This window comes from Puma concolor, chromosome A3 (assembly GCF_028749965.1).
Source record: "Puma concolor isolate L17-30 chromosome A3, mPumCon1.1.hap2, whole genome shotgun sequence".
NCBI lineage: Eukaryota > Metazoa > Chordata > Mammalia > Carnivora > Felidae > Puma > Puma concolor.
The window spans coordinates 102,157,152-102,174,838 of NC_141669.1; the positions used below are offsets into that span (position 1 = coordinate 102,157,152).

The window sequence follows — 17,687 nt, forward strand, 5'->3', positions numbered from 1 at the left end:
GCTTAAAATTGAATTCTAGGCATTCCAGTTGATGAAAGTTCTTTGGTCATTACCACTGCCAGGGAGTTTTTACTGGTAGTCATTCTCACTCAGGGTCTAACCTCCTTCATGGTGCACACATTTCCTGGCAGTTCATGACATGCTTATACTATAACATAGGACATCAACGCTGTTAACACTTGTTAGGCTTCTTAGAAGATTCAGGGTGAGGCATTTATTTATGTTTTCTTCTCTTGGAGTACATGCAGATGTTAACATTTTCTAGTGTGCTGGAAGTCTTTGTAATAAAAAGAAGCATTATAAGTTACTACTTATTAAGTTAGTAATACTTCTTTCTCCCTTCCAATTCTTACCATGTCCTCACCTCGCATTTGATAGAAGGATGGTTTAAGTTACTGTAATTCCATGGTCTGTTAGATTCTTTTTGAGTGATACTTCCATATTATTGTCAACATGGTTAAAAGGTATAATTATTTATAACCTTTTGAAAGGAAGTGTATGTGGATGCCAAATTTGGCTCTACTAGAGAAACAGCTACATTTGTCTTTTCTATTGTACCTCTTGTGGAAAGGACAATTTCAGGTACTGTGTGTGCTAACCTCTTCCTGGACATCGTAAAGAATCCAACTAAAACAAAGTTTAAAACTATTTCAGATGTGCAAGTATATTGGAGCCAATATTTTATTTTAGAGATCTGTGTTGTGTTTGACAAGTAACTCTTTGTACTGCAATTCTGTGGCCTTCAATTAAAAAAAAAAAACATGAAAGTAAATTGCTGTGATGTCCTTTTTCTACTTAATTATGATATATGTTTATTTGCAAATTAGTCAGATTAATAATAGAAAGGAGATTCATAAAGATCTGCAGTGCTTTTTATTAAAATGTTTTTTGTAATAAATTAGGGAAAAATGTCCTATTTTTTGACAGAATACTGTATGCCAGATCAACAAATGCTCTAATGAACAAGTATCAAACATTTGTTGCATTTATTCTGACATTTCCAGAAGAGTTTGGATATTTCAAGAAGATCATAAGAAGTCTTAGTTCCTAATACATATGCTGTTGTGTGTGAAGGTTTTTTTTCTCCCAACATAAAATGTGTTGTCTTTTGTGTTATTGAATAGTTAAAAAAATGAACTGTCGCAGATGCTAAAACTGGGTATTCAACATACTATATTTGACTCAAATGTTCACAGAGTGTGATGCAAACAAATGTTCTCTCAACTTACATCCAGGATAGCTAAAATATTACTTTAACACATGTTAAAAGTAGAGCACTGTAACTATTTGGCTAGATATAATTCCGGGCTGTCTAAGTTGAGTAATTTCCTCAGGCATTCCAACTTTGATCAACCACAGCAAGGACTTTTAGCATGTCTGTAAAGCAGCCAGTGCATCTGTAAATATGTCCTGAGGTAGAGAGAAAAGAGAATGCCAAAAAAAGAAAGAATACTTTCTGTCATTAAGGAGCAGTTACAGAATGAAAATGGAAAGTTTTTTGTTTCCCTAGGAACTCTTTTTAGATCATTGAGCCTCTGATGTCTAAGTATGCCCTGTGGTTCTGTATTAATGAATGAAAGATACCTCATTTGGGCCTAGTAAAAATGTTTTTGGCTAACTCTGCTGCTGAAACTTATTGGTTAGAGTCCATTAATTCTTAAACTTTCCAGTCTTTCTTAATGTAATGTTAAGTGGCTAAAAATCTAACATAAACAATAGTATATATCAGTCAAGTGGGTCTTGCTTGTTTTTAATTGGCTAGTATTTGAGTGAAATATGATCCTATTTTAGAGAATAGTTCTAAGTTCGTTTTCAACACATGGATGAAAGAAAAAAAGGTTTTCTGGGTTTTGTTTTCAGTGACCTGAAAATGAATTTGCAAATGTCTACTGGTTTCTATACAGAAGCATTAACTAAGAATATTTATAATGGTAAATTGCCCTGTGCTATGTTGGGAACTGCATGTTTCTCATATTTTTAGACACAACATGCTCCTATCACATTGATATCACTTGGCCTGAAGATCTTTCAAGGAGTTAACAACTACTTGCAAAGTGGATATTAAATGGAATGTTCTGTCTAGCTTCTTTCCAACCATGTTGTCTACAGTCTCATGGTAACAAATACTTTGACCTTTTAATTAGCTCCAGTTGTGAAAATTCTCCTTTTTAGGTCATTATTGTATCAGACATTATGACAAATCCATAATCTTGTAATTTCCTTGTGGCAGATCTCTGTTGTCCACATTCTTCAGTCAGTCAGTCAGTCAAAACAAGGTTAACCCAGTTAAATAAAATTTACTAGTAGTAGGGGCACCTAGGTGGCTCAGTCGGTTAAACATCCGACTTTGGTTCAGGTCATGATCTTGAGGCTCATGGGTTCGAGCCCCACATCGGTCTCTGTGCTGACAGCTCAGAGCAGGGATCCTGCTTCGGATTCTGTGTGTCCCTCTGTCTCTGCCCCTCCCCTGCTGGTGTTCTGTTTCTCTGTCTCTTTCTCTCTCTCAAAAATAAAACATTAAAGATTAAAAAAATTACTAGTACTAAAAAAAAAGTTTTATCGTAGTTTTACCATCTTTTCATGGTGCCCCCCCCCCCCCCCAAAACTGGACAAGTCAGGCAGTATATATTGGTAGATTTATACCTTTTTAAGCCCATCCCCTGTATCCTGAAAGAGGTGTAGAGAAATGGTGAATGGGAAAGTTGTGGAGGATAGGTAGGGGAAGGGCAAGGCCTGGGTAAACTAATTGTGATTTTCATGGACAGGGTACTTGAGCAGATTTCTGAGTTGGTTACCTTGTTACTGTTTCTTTGTTTACCCAAGAATTTTTCTTCCTGTAAATATTGTCCATCTGAATGCCATAATTTCTTCAAATTTAATGCTTATTTAGTTTCATGTGCTTATTGCTTCGATCTTGAAATCATTACAGTTCACACTGAGATGAGAGCCAACTTTCTAAAACAATGTGGAATCTGATATCTAATTTATAGATAGGTTCTTACTATCCTTTAATTATTTCACCTGATTTCCTCTTTGTCTTTTTTTACGTTACCTGAATATTGAAGCCCCCACCCCATGGAGCTATGTAAGCTGTGTGTGTGTGTGTGTGTTGTTTTTTGAGTTTTTCTGCTCCAAACTACTGGCTCCAAAGAATATCGTGTTTTATCATTTTGATATGTCAGTTCACCATTAAATAAAGTTCCATATGAAGTAGACTAATGGTGACTAGTGTGTGTGTTGTTTTTTGAGTTTTTCTGCTCCAAACTACTGGCTCCAAAGAATATCGTGTTTTATCATTTTGATATGTCAGTTCACCATTAAATAAAGTTCCATATGAAGTAGACTAATGATGACTAATACTCTTGAGAAGAATACCATGATTCATCTTTCTTCTTGTGGATTCTGGGTAGAAAGCTTATCTGACTTATTTGGAGAAGCAAAATAGTATTATAAATTCTAATTGTCATAATCAGAAGATATGTGGCATTTGACACTAACCTGGCTCTTCCTAGTAAAGTGTGTTGACACATTGTAGTTAGACTACAGTGCTTGTAGTGGCTTACTTCTGTATTTGTTCTTCTTGTTTATGCAGCAAGAAGAAAGAATATTCAGTATTTTAAATATTCAACTAAGCATGAGAATGAAATCATGATTTGTTGTTTGGACTGGCATTTGTGTCAAAGAGCTACTTTGCCTGAAATCTGTATCGTGTATTCAGTTTTCACTGAAGACTTAGCAAAGCTCAGATTTTGCAACAGAAGCTTAATACCTTATTAACCATTAGGCCAGAGGTTGCAGAAGAGACAGTTCACAGATATGTGTTGATTGGCTGTTAGACTAGTTCATAAAAATTGGAATTTGTTGCCAACATTTAAAAATTAGGAGACTAAAAAATATGTATTTCTAGCTTCTATTGAAAAAATGATACCTGGCTACATGGAGCATGCATTCTCTCAGGCCTGCAGTCTGCCAGTTTTAAGTATAGGAGGCTTTGTAATTGATTGTATTTTCAGTTCAAGGTAAAGCTAAAAATAAGGCTTGGGCAGATACACCAACTTTTGTCTTGTTGGAAAGGCCTAGAAAATGAATTGATAGCTTAACAGGGATTTCTACCAAAAGTAAGGGTAAAAGTGGAATGAGCTTTGATTTGAATTTTTGCAATTGGAATTGGACTGAAATATTAACTTATTATTTTGAAAATGAACTTCAAATCAAACTAAAGACTTTTCAAAAAATTTCCCATCAAAGCAGTTTGAACCAGAACCAAAGTATCTCACTCCACAGAGTTTAGAGCTGGAGCTAAAGGAGATCAAAATACTGTATGGCCCAACTAAACTTGAACTAAATTGTTCCTTTATTTACTTCTTGTCTCAGGAGTAAAATATTATTTTCAGTGTTTTGTGATGAAGAATGTACCAGAAATGACCATAAGTACAAGCATATTGCACTGATTTCCAAACTTTTTCTTGCTAACCTCCTAAAGGACATTTAGCTTCCAACATCATTTATCTTATCTTGATTCCACTACTTCTAAATGGAAAACATACTTAGAAAAGTCATTGATTTGCACATAATACCTGTGGCTGCATCTGTGATGATTATCCAGAAAGCTTTGTATGTTCTTTTCAGTAATTCTCTCATTTTATTAATCTTCCAGTTCACCTAATTTTTCTGCGGTAAAAGTTGAGTCTTGGCTTCCAAAGTGGTTAGCTTTTGTAGCCTCTCTTAGCTCACGTGTGCTTCCTTGCTTCTCACCTCTTCCATGCTTTTGCTGATAGATGCGTGGGAAAGCCTCCTTTAGATGAGGTTCACAGAGAAAGTGAAGTTAAACAGATTTTGGAATTCATTTAGGTTGGAGTTTCTCAAGGTGTGAGTTGTGGCCACCTGGATTAGAATCACTTGAGGCAGCTTTTTCAAAAAAATGAAAACATTCCCTATCTGCACCTCAGAGGACCTAAATCAGAATCTTTGGGGATGGGAATCTGGAAATTTTAGTTTTCTGATTCTTTTTAAAAAAACCTTTTTGTTTTGAGATAATTGTAGACTTACATGTAGTTGTAAGAAATAATACGGAGAGGGGCACGTGGGTGGCTCAGTCAGTTGAGTGTCTGACTCTTGATTTCAGCTTGGGTCATGATCTTGCAGTTCGTGGGTTCACATCCTACATTGGACTCTGCACTGACAGTGCAGAGCCTGCTTGGGATTCTCTCTGGTTCCCTCTCTCTCTGCCCCTCTTGCATGCTTTTGCTTGCTCTCTCTCAAAAATAAATAAACTTAAAAAAATAATACAGAGAGATTCCTTGGGTCTTTTACCCCACAATGGTAACAGTTAAAAAAAAAATTGCAGTTAATCTTTTATTTTCAGAATTATACATTATAGTTTCAAAAAATTTTTTTTTTTTTTTTTCAATGTTTATTTATTTTTGGGACAGAGAGAGACAGAGCATGAACGGGGGAGGGGCAGAGAGAGAGGGAGACACAGAATCGGAAGCAGGCTCCAGGCTCCGAGCCATCAGCCCAGAGCCTGACGCGGGGCTCGAACTCACGGACCGCGAGATCGTGACCTGGCTGAAGTCGGACGCTTAACCGACTGCGCCACCCAGGCGCCCCTATAGTTTCAAAAATTTTTAATGACGTATAATATACACATAGAAAAATATACACGTTTATTATAAGGGACAGCTCCTTGAATTTTTCAGAGTGAACATAGCCCCGTGGAACCAGCACCCAGATAACAAAACATTTGCACCCCTCCAGAAGGCCAGTTATGTCCCCTTCTAGTTAACTCTGGGGTAAAGCCTGTTCTGAAATGGAATCATGCTGTAAATAAGTCTTTTGTGTCTGCTTTTTTTTTTTTTTTTTTTTTTGGTTAATTGAGGTGAAATTCACATAACACAAAATTAGTCATTTTAAAGTAATTGAGTGGCATTTAAAGATTTGTAATATTGTGCTACTGCCACCCTCTTATTCCTGGAACATTTTTATCTCCCTGAAAGAAACCGTGTACCATTAAGTGGTTGCTTTCCATTCCCTCCTCCCCTAACCCCATGGCAACCACCAGTCTGCTTTCTGTCTCTATGGATTTTTTTTTTTTTTTTAAATGAACGAAAGACGGGCTTTCTGCTCACCTTCTTTTTTTTTTTTTTTTTTTTAATTTTTTTTTTCAACGTTTTTATTTTATTTTTGGGACAGAGAGAGACAGAGCATGAACGGGGGAGGGGCAGAGAGAGAGGGAGACACAGAATCGGAAACAGGCTCCAGGCTCCGGGCCATCAGCCCAGAGCCCGACGCGGGGCTCAAACTCACGGACCGCGAGATCGTGACCTGGCTGAAGTCGGAGGCTTAACCGACTGCGCCACCCAGGCGCCCCTGTCTCTATGGATTTACCTGTACTGAATATTTCATATAAATGGAATCATACAATATGTGATCTTTTGTGTCTGACTTTCACTTAACATAATGTTTTTAAGGTTCATTCACATTGTAGCATGTATTAGTACTTCCTTCTTTTTTGTAGAGTATGATTCAACATTGTTCATGTATATGCCACAGTTTATTTATCCCTTCATCTGTTGACAGGCAGATCTAAGTTGTTACTACTTTTTCCCATTTGTGAAGAGTGTTGCTGTGAACATTCCTGTTACACGCATTTGTCTGAGTACCGAATTGCTAGATGATACTAACTCTTGTGTTTAACTTTTTGTGGAACTATCAAACTGTTTCCACAGCAGCTGAACCATTTTATATTACCAACAGCAGTGTATGAGGGTTACAATTTCTCTACATTCTTGCCAGCAGTTGCTATTTTTTGTCTTTGTGAGTATGGCCATCTCATAGGTGTGAGATGGTACATCATAGTGGTTATTATTTTTATTTCTTTAATAATTACTGATGTTGAACATCTTTTCATGTGCCTGTTGACCACTTGTGTATCTTCTTCAGAGAAATGCCTATTGGAGTATTCAAGTCCTTTGGCCATTTTTTAATTGGGTTATATTTTGGTTATAATTGGAAGTTGGAGTTCTTAATATGTTCTAGATACTGTACTACTATTGCAAGTCTGGAATTATGTCAAAATAAACACTTGAAAAATAAATTGTAACTACCGCTGTAGTGTTGTCTCCCCATTATAGCCCTCTGACCATGCCCTATCTCCTGTCCTGTTTCATTTTTCTCCATCATATTTACTGCTATCTAATATGCCATCTAATTTATTTAGTTTTTTATTGTCTGTCTCTCTTATCTAGAACGGAGGCTCCATGTGGGCAAGGATATTTTTCTGTTTTGCTATATCCACATGGTTTACATTATGGATTTACAAACTATGGCCTGAAAGCCAAATCTGGACTGCTGCTTGGTTTTGAACAGTCTGCAAGCTAAATATGGTTTTTACTTTCTTAAATGGTTGGAAAAAAAGGTCAAGAGAAGAATAATATTTCATGACACCAGAAAATGTTGTGAAATTTAAATGTCAGTGTTTATAAATGAAGTTTTATTGGAACAAAGCTATGCTTATTTGTTTTTGTATTTTCTCTGGCTACTTTCATGCTAGAAAGGCAGAGTTGAGTAGTTATAGAATTGCCTGTGTGGCCCACAAAGCCTGAGCTGTATAATATATCTGGCTCTTTACAGAAAAGATTTGCCTGGCACATAGATGTCCAATAAATATTTGTTGAATGAATGAAACTTAACCTATGCTACCACAGAGGTATCTAAACTGGAAGTCCTTCAGTAATCCCATTCTTGAGAGTTTGAGTTTCATTAGCTGCTAAACAAACAAACCAACAAAATATCCCCAAATGATTTTTTGGTAAATACATTTTCATGGTCTCTATTCATCCTGTAAATAATGATGATTGATGATAAAATACTAGAGAATTTGTAATTCTTAGGATAGTGTCAGGTAGGATATGTATATACAGGTTTTATCAGGGTTAGTTTGAGAAAGGCTATAACAACATGGAGTGTACATCCTGTTTTTATTACTCTATTTAAAAGAGTTTCAACAGCTAGTTTGTTTCAGAACCTGTTTATTTTTTCCCTTTCTCATCAGCTTTAGATTAATAAAGCTAACCTGCATGCTAATGAAGGTAGTGATTAAAATAATTTTGATATCTTAGCATACTTCATGTGAATAAGAAACCATATTATCACATAATTTCATTCTACTGTATTTTATTCATCTAATGGTGTGTTTGTTGATTTGTACTTGAATAACAGGGTATGAATACTAACATACCAGTAATTTCCTGTAAATGTCTAACTTCTTAAAGGGAGATTAGAAATTGGACAAACATAAATCATTTTATATAAAAATGATTTTATATTGTGCCAGTCTAGTTTTTGTACAACATTTGAAAGCTAAATTGTTTGCATCTGTAAGAGCTGATAATAGAGGTCTCATAAATAGATCCCCAGAGGTACAGTATACTCTATAGCCTTGCAAATAGTTCTTATTTTATGCTTTCAGCAAAGGATGTTAAATGGGTAATACAGGTTGTGGTTTGTAGTGAAAGAGTAATGCTTTGCAGATCTTTGCCTTGGCTCGGTGTTTGCAAATTTTACTAATAGGAAAGGGTTTACATGTCCTGATGGGGGTGTAGCTCCTGACTTGCATTTTTGGCTTTCCTGCTCTCTCTTTGCTGGGTTACACAGTCAGAGGGATCTTATTTTGTAAAACTTTGTCTCCTCTGAAAGTCATGAATAAACTTAAAAAATATTTTGCTTTTGGGGAGCGTGGGTGGCTCAGTTGGTTAAGTGCCTGACACTTGATATCAGCTTGGGTCATAATTTCGCAGTTGTGGGATTGAGCCCCACATTGGGCTTTGTGCTGACAGCATGGAGCCTGCTTGGGATTCTGTGTCTCCCTCTCTCTCTGCCCCTCCCCCACTCCTTCTTTCTCAAAATAAACTTGAAAAAATATTTTGCTTTTAAAATTTCATCTTTTAGAAGCTGAAAATGCTATTGCTTGAATTTATTTCATTTCTCTTGTTTTAATTGTGAAACAGTTGAATTCTTTTTTTTTTTAAGTTTCCTTATTTATTTTGAGAAAGAGTCAGAGTGTAAGTGGGCATGGGGCAGAGAGAGAGGGGGGGGAGAGAGAGGGAATCCCAAGCAGTCTCAGCACAGTCAGCGCGCAGAGCCTGCTGTGGGGCTTGAACTCACGAAACCTTGTGTGATCATGACCTGAGCCAAAATCAATAGTTGGATGCTTAACTGACTTAGCCACCCAGGTGCCCTGAAAAGATTGAATTCTTAATACTCTATTACATTTTTCTGGTATTTCTCTATAAGGGTAACCTGTAAGAATCAATAAGTATCAGCTTAAGGGGTTACAGTTCACAATCATTCTATTTATATCTGGTTGTAATTAACTCCTATTCATTCATTCTGCAAATATTTATCAAGTAGCTACTAAGTGCCAAGCATTACGTTAGACATCTGAATACAATATCTAAAAAGACAAATTACTATACTTACCAGGCTTAACAGTCTATGAAGAGAATTAGACAAACAGAAAGTACATATAATGTCAAGTAGTAAAAAGTGCCATAAAGAACAATAAGATAGTAAGAGAAAAAAAATGGTTGGGGAAGTTTGGAGAAATGCTAATAACTCAGTAAGCAGAGTGTCCACAGATGTCATTTGAGTAGAGATCTGAGTGAAATGGAGGAGAAAGCCATGCAAAGATGTTGGGGAAGGGAGTTTTTGGTTAGAGGGAAAATTATCCCATTATCTCTTCTTACTCAACCTATTCTTTATAACACTTTATCCCCATGGAACATCAGCTATTTATATATATGTATATGTGTATGTTTCTGCATAAACACACAGTCTTTATTTATTGGCTTTTTCTCCTATTAGAGTGACTCACTAAACTCAGCATTTCAAAGGAATGAATGAACAAATGTAAAATCCCTGAGGTGGGAATGTTCTCTGTGTGCTCATGGAATTACAAGGAGGTCAATGCGGCTTATAAATAGTATGTGTGAGGAGGGAGGGGCCAGATTATGTAGGGTCTTGTACATCTTGGAAATTAAGACTTTAGATTTTATTCTGAGTATTATGGGAAACCATTATAGGTTTTTGAACATGAGAGTAACAAAATTTCTGACAAATTTTAAAAGGATTGCTTGCTACTGATTTGGCATAATGCTTTCTAGTTGAACAAACTGATTCAAGTCAGAAAATAAAAAAATGACCATTTCAAAAACTTAATGTATATTTTTTATAAGGGGAAAATTAGTATATAGGGTGATCAGTTTATATCAAATGAGAGATACACTTCTTTTTTTGTCAGTTTTATTGAAGGGTAATTTATATACAACAAAATTCACCAATTTTAAGTGTACAGTTTGATTTTATGACAAATATATACAATCATGTAATCACCATTGCAGTTGTATATAACATTTTCATCACCTCTAAAATTCTTTTTCTCTCTTTTTAAAGTTTGTTTATTTTGAGAGAGAAAGTGTGAGGGAGAGGGGCAGAGAGAGAGGGAGAGAGAGAATCCCAAGCAGGTTCTACACCACCAACACAGAACCTGATGTGGGCCTCGATCCCATGAACCTTGAGATCAAGACCTGAGCCAAAGTCCAGAGTTGGATGCTCAACCAACTGAGCCACCCAGGCACCCCCAAAATTCCCTTTTAATGCCTGTTTGCCTATCCCCTCCTTTTCATTGATCTCTGGCAACCATTTTCTGCTTTTTATCATTTTGCCTTTTCTAGAGTTTGGATTAAATACAGTCATATGATATGTGGCCTTTTGTGAATGCTTCTTTCACTTAGCATGATGCTTTTGAGATTCCTTCATCAGAAAGAGGCTCCAGGCTCTGAGCTGTCAGCACAGAGCCTGATGTGGGGCTCCAGCTCACAAGCTGTGAGATGATGACCTGAGCTGAAGTCAATACTTAACTGACTGAGCCACCAGGTACCCCGCTATTGTCTGTCTTCTTAATTTTAGCCATTTTATTTTTTTTATTTTATTTTACTTTTTTAAAAATTTATACAGGTTATGTAGTGGCATCTTATGGTTTTAATGTGCATTTCCTAATGACTAATGATGTTAATATGACTAATTTCATTATTTTCATGTTATTTGCAATCTGTACATAAAATTATTTGCCCATTAAAAATTTTGGATGGTTTGTCTTACTGAGTTGCTTGGATTTTTTTTTATAATCTGGATACAAGGACTTTATTTTTATGTTTTGTAAAAATTTCTCCCAAGCTGTGGGTTGATTTTTTAAAAGAAACTTTTAATTTTAGAACAGTTTTAGATTTACAGAAAAATTCAGAAGGTAGTAAAGAGAATTCCCATATACCCAACACCTGATTTCCCCTATTACTAACATCTACTTTAGTATGGTGTATTTTTCACAACTAATGAACCTATATTGACACATTATTATTGCCAACTAAAGTCTGTACTTAAGATTTTATTCATTTTTACCTACTGTAAACAGTTTTTCTGTTCCAAAGGGTTTTTTACCTTAGATTATTATATTTTTCATCTTAGAAGTTCAATTTATTTATTTTCTTTATAGCTTCCTTTCTTTTTCTTCCTTTCATGTTTTTCTATACCTACTTGAATATATAGATTATGTTTATCAGAACTATTTTAACATTGTTAGCTACCTTTGGAATTGTTTGCTAATTCTATTATCTGTGTCATTTCTGGGTCTCTCTTCATTATTTGATACTTTCTTCTGGATATGGACCATAGTTTTCTGCTTATTTCCATGTGTGGTCATCTTTGATTTTATACTAAATATTGTGAATTTTGTATCTTTGGGAGTCGGCTATTGTGGAATTTCTTTGGGGCATACTTGTTCATTGAAATCATTTGGATTTTTTTTTTTGAGGCTTTGCTTTAAAACTTTGTTAGTGTAGGTCTACAGTAACCTTTCTAAGACTAATCTGGTCTAACTTTTGAGGCATTACCTTCTGAGACTTTCCCTGATAGCCTCACGCTGGCTGATGGGAACATGACCTATTCTTGCTTCTGTGTGAGCTCCAGAAATTGTTCAGCTTACTGTTTTCCAGAGCTTTTTTCTTTGGCCTTGGTAGTTTCCTAACCAATATATGCAGACTAAATACTTATTTAAAGACTCTGTATCTTTAGACCTCTCTCTTTGTAGCTCTTTCCTCTTTGTAAGCTATACTGCATATTCTAACTTTCTTGGCCTCTTTGCACTCATAACTTTGTCTCCTCACTCTCTTTAGGGTTTCTCTTCCCTGTGCTATAGCCTGGAAAATATTTCTGGGAATTAAGTTGAGATGTCTGATTAGCATCTCTTCTTTCAGGATCACAGTCCTGTGCTGGCTGTTGATTGAACTCCATTTGCTATATATTTTGCCTGATTTTTCTAGTTAGGAAGATCAGTATAATCCCTATTATGACTTCAAAATCAGAAGCAGAAGTTCAGTGGACATACTTTTGAAGTTATAAATATATTTCAAAGTAGGAGAAATATTTTTGAAAAAAATGTTTCTAAGATATCCTTTAATTTTCTTTACCTTTTCTTATATATTTTTAAAATGTCAATTTAAATCATCATGCAGTAGTCATTTTCAGAATAACTGTGTTGTGATGAGCAATGGGTGTTATGTGTAAGTGATGAGTCACTGAATTCTACTGAAACCAAGAGGTTAACTAACAAGAATTAAAAAAAAGAATAACTTTGTTCAGTTTGTGAAAAAATTGGCAGAGCTGATTAGGTGATATATTCCATTTCAAAGATTGTTGAAATAGTGTATACATTGGTGCAACCTTGTGTGTGTATTTTGGGAATTACTGCATATGGGTAGATGCTTCACATTTTCCTCACATTTCAGTTCCTTTTTCATACTTTGAAGATATACATGAGTAGGCAAAGGAGGTTATGTGAAGTAAAACAAAACAAAACAAAACCTTTGTAATGTGGTAATTTACTTATAATCTCTTTGTTCGGTTCTCAAAATATGAAATAATCTAAGGCAAGAATTCAGACTTCATCTGTTTTAAACCATAATCTTTCTTTGGTTGTGTTCTGTTTCCCAAGATTTAGTTATGAACTGATTTAGCTAGAAATATTAAGTTGGAAAGCCTTATTCAGAAGCATTACGCCTAATTATGCATACTCTTTCCAACATCTTATAAAATGCCTTTTCTTATTCGTGGTTTAATTTCTCTCTCAAGTTTCAAAGTTCTGATCCCCACCCCCCTTTTTTTTGTGTTCCCATTTCTATGATTTCCATGCCACGTAGTGTTTCAAGCCTATGTTGTAAAATAGCCCCTAGTTTAGTCTCTCTGATTCCAGTCTTCTCCCCTTCCTTTTCATACAACATGTGAATGTCAATTAGTTTCCTTGACCAATATGCTAACCTTGACTTTCTCTTATACAGAAAGCTTGACTGGCTTCTCAGTGTTTTTCAGTCAGGTTCAGATTCTGATGAGTAGCATAGCTCTATCTTCATATTTGGCTCCAGTAAACCGTTTTTCCTGAATGTTTCTTCTGTGGCTCTGACACTTTCCCATTGCCTATATGTTGCTCACATCATTTTTACCAACTGTCATTTTCTACCTTCCTGGCTAGTTTTTACTTTTGTTTAATGTCCTTCAGGAAGCCTGCTGTAGGCCATTTCTTTTTGGGTGCTCAAAGCATTTATTATCTACTTACTCATATCTATTTAATTATATAACCTTTTTGTTATTTTCCATCCTGTGATCTTACTATTAATATTCTGTGGACAATTAGATTATCTAACTGCATTAGGACAAAAGCCCTTTTCTTCAATCCCTGACCCCTTTGCTCTAGTTGTAGGTACATACTAGGAAGATTTAATGTTTTGGTCAGTTTTTCTTGGATCTTGCAGAAATACAGGAAACTGGGGACATTTGTAGATGACTTGAGTTTTTTGGTGATCTATGGATTGATCCAGATTTGCCCTGATTTCTTAGATAGTATTGGTCTTACCTTAGAACAGAGTTAATTTTCTAGAATGTGAGGTAGAATTGTTCATTTTTATGGCCTTTAGTTATTTTGGAGTAGGCCTTTCATTTATGCAGTGACTCTCAGGAGTGTCAACCTAATCTTTCCGCCCCTGGGTCTTTTTTTCTTTTTTTCTTTTCTTTTCTTTTCTTTTCTTTTCTTTTCTTTTCTTTTCTTTTCTTTTCTTTTCTTCTTCTTTTTTTTTTTTAATGAAATCTTTTGGGACTTTGTCCCCATGATTTTTTTTTTTTAATTGTAAGATTTTTTTATTGTTAGATTTTGTTCCCGTATTTGTGGTGGAAGATTATGTATGATATTGTCTTGACATAACAAGACTAATGGTATATATTTTTAAAAACTGTATTCACAGTATTAGAAAAATAAGGCAGTATTTTTCTTTTAGATTTCAAATACATGACTGGCTTCTGATTCTAGGCTTTTATGTTCTATGTAGCCTGTGGATGTAAGCTTTTATTTTTTTTTTCTTTATGATATCTTTTTAAAGATGTAATTCATATACCAAAGAATTCACCATTTTATAGTATACAATTCACTCGTTTTTAGTATATTCATAAAGTTCTGCAGCTGTCACCCTGTCTAATTTTAGTTCATCTGAATCACCCCCAAAAGAAATGCAGGATCTATTAGCTGTCACCCCCCCATTCCCCCTTTCCTAACCCCTGGCAACCACTGATCTTCTTTTTGGATTTGCTTATTCTGGACATTTCATATAAATTGGATCATCCAATATGTGATCATTTGTGACTGGCTTCTTTCACTTAGCATTGTTTTTTAGGTTTATCTACATTTTGCCATGTATCAGTATTTCATTACTTTTTATTGCTGATTAATACTCCATTGTATAGATATACCATGTTTTACTTATCCACTTTATCAGTTGGTGGATATTTGAGTTTGCAAAAATGCTGGAGTATGAGTATTGAATAAGCTGTTAAGAATATTTGGGCTCAAGTTTTGTGCAGACAATTCATTTCTCTTGGGTATATACCTAGAAGTGGAATTGTTGGGTCAAATGGTAATTTTATGTTTAAGTTTTTGAGGGGCTGCCCGATGTTTTCCAAAGTGGCATTACCATTGTACATTCCCACCAGCAGTGTATAAGGGTTCTAATTTCTTCATATCCTTGCCAGCACATCTGTCTTTGTGATTCTTTTTGATGTTATTGTAAGTGGAATTGTGGGTACGAAGTAGTATTTTATGTGGTTTTGATTTGCCTTTCCTTGATGTTGAGCATTTTTTCATGTGCTTATTGGCCATTTATGTATATTCTTTGGAGAAATGTTCATTCATGTCCTTTTCCCATTTTAAAATTGTGTTTTTATTTTAGAGTTGTGGGAAGTTTTTATATATCCTGGATACAAATCTCTTAAGGGTAAATGATTTGCATCCCTCCCCCCAGTTCTGTGAGTTTTTTCTACTTTTTTTATTGTGTACTTTAAAGATTTATTTTTAAAAAGAGAGAGAGAGTAGGGGAGAGGGCCTTAGGGTGGGGGAGGTGGAGAGAGAGAAAAAGAGAGAGAGAGACACACACACACACTCCTAAGCAGGCTGCACGCTCAGTGTGGAGCCTGATGCGGGGCTTGATCCCACAGCCCTGGGATCATGACCTGAGTTGAAATCAGGAGACGTTCAACCGACTTAGCCATCCAGGTGCCCCTATTGTGTACTTTGAAACCCAAAAGTTTTTAATTTTGAAGAAGTCCAACTTATCTAGTTTTTTCTTTGGTTGCTTTTGCTTTTAGTATCATATCTAGGAAACCACTGTCTAAACATTTGCTCCAGTGTTTTCTTTGAATGGTTTTTATAGTTTTAATCTTTAGATTTAGGTCTTTGTTTTACTTGGAGTTAAGTTGTATATGGTGTGAGATAGCATCAAACTTTCTTCTCTTGAATTGAATATCCAGTTGTCCTAGCTCCACTTATAGAAGACTGTCTTTTCTTTATTGCATTTTTCTGGCATCCTTGTTGAATTGACCATAAATGTGAGTCTTCCTTTTTTTTTTAATTAAAAAAAATTTTTTTTTTACTTTTATTTATTTTTGAGAAGCAGAGTGAGACAAAGCGTGAGCGGGGGAGGGGCAGAGAGAGAAGGAGACACAGAATCTGAAGCAGGCTCCAGGCTCTGATCAAGGGGTCAGCACAGAGCCTGATGCGGGGCTTGAACCCATGAACTGTGAGATCATGACCTGAGCCGAAGCTGGACACTTAACCGATTGAGCCACCCAGGCCCTGTGAGGCTTCTGTCAATCCTATTACATTGATCTATATGTCTGTCCTTAGCTACATGCTTATATCACATCATCTTTTTTTTTTTTTTTAAAGTAGGTTCCATGTCCAATGTGTGGCTCAAACTCATGACCCCAAGATGGAGAGTCACATGCTGCACTGACTAAGCCAGCCAGGCACCCCTATATTACCCCTATATTGCTGTATACCTCTTGATTGCTGTATTTGTGTAGTAAGTTAAAAAAAACCTAGAAGTGTGAGCCCTCCAATTTTGTTTTTTCTTTTCAAAGTGGTTTTGGTGGTTCTGCATCCCTTGCAGTTCCCTATGAAGTTTAGGATTAGTTTGTCAATTTCTGCCTGAAAAGAGGCAGCTAGGATTTGATAGGGGAATGTGTTGAAGCAGATCAGTTTTGGAGAATATTGCTCTTAAAGCTATTAAGCCTTCTGACCTATGAACATGGCTGCCTTTCCATTTATTTAGGTATTCTTTAATTTTTTTCTCAACATGTTTTTTAGTTTTCAGTATATAAATCTTATACTTATTTTTTTGAATTTCTTCCTAAGTATTTTATTCTTTTTGATGTTATTGTAAGTGGAATTGTTTTCTGAATTTCATCTTCATATTGTTCATTGCTAACGTGTAGAAATATGATTGATTTTTGTACGTTAATCTTGTATCTTGAAATCCTGTTGAACTTATCAGTCCTAATAGTTTTTAGTCAAGTCCTTAGGACTTTTTATTATCTTCAACTAAGAGGTAATTTTACTTTTTCTTTTCCAATTTAGACACTCATTATTTCTTTCTTTTACCTAATTGTTTTGTCCAGAATATCCAGTATAATGTTAAATAGAATTGACAAGAGTGAACTTTGCTATATTATTCCTGATCTTTAGGGAATACACAAATAATTTTTTGTTAGAAAATTCAAATCATATAAATAAAATTTACCGTTGATCTTCCAAATCTTTCCTTCTCATCCCTCTCTCCTTGGGGGGCTTAACCAGCAAAACACGGTGTATTTATCTATATTTTTATATAATAAAAGCATAGGTTTGCACATGTGTTTTTTAAAAAATATTCAGTTTTTCACCATTAGTTATGATGTTAACTCTGGACTTTTTGTAGATGCCCTTTATCATGTTAAGGAAGTTCCATTCTGTTTCTAGTTGAGTGCTTTTCTCATGAAAGGGTATTAGATTTTATCAAATGCTTTTTCTATGTTTATTGGTATGATCCTGTGTTGTTTTTTTTTTTTTTCCCTTTCTTTATTAACATGGTGTATCACATTAAGTTTCACATATTAAACCAAATTTACTTTTCTGGGATCCCTCTTATTCATGGTGTATAAGACTTCTTTATGTTTTGCTGCATTTGGTTTGCTACTATCTTCTTGAGGATACTGTGTCCATATTCTCAAGATATATTCATCTGTAGTTTTCTTTCCTCATTGATGTCTTTGTC

At 35.3% G+C, this 17,687-nt stretch overlaps 1 protein-coding gene across 16 annotated transcripts in view; it reads left to right on the top strand.

Annotated features, from left to right (window-relative positions):
- TASP1 (taspase 1) overlaps positions 1–17,687 on the top strand; it is a 320,757-nt gene that overhangs the window by 23,325 nt on the left and 279,745 nt on the right. The gene's annotated exons all lie outside the window — the stretch shown is intronic.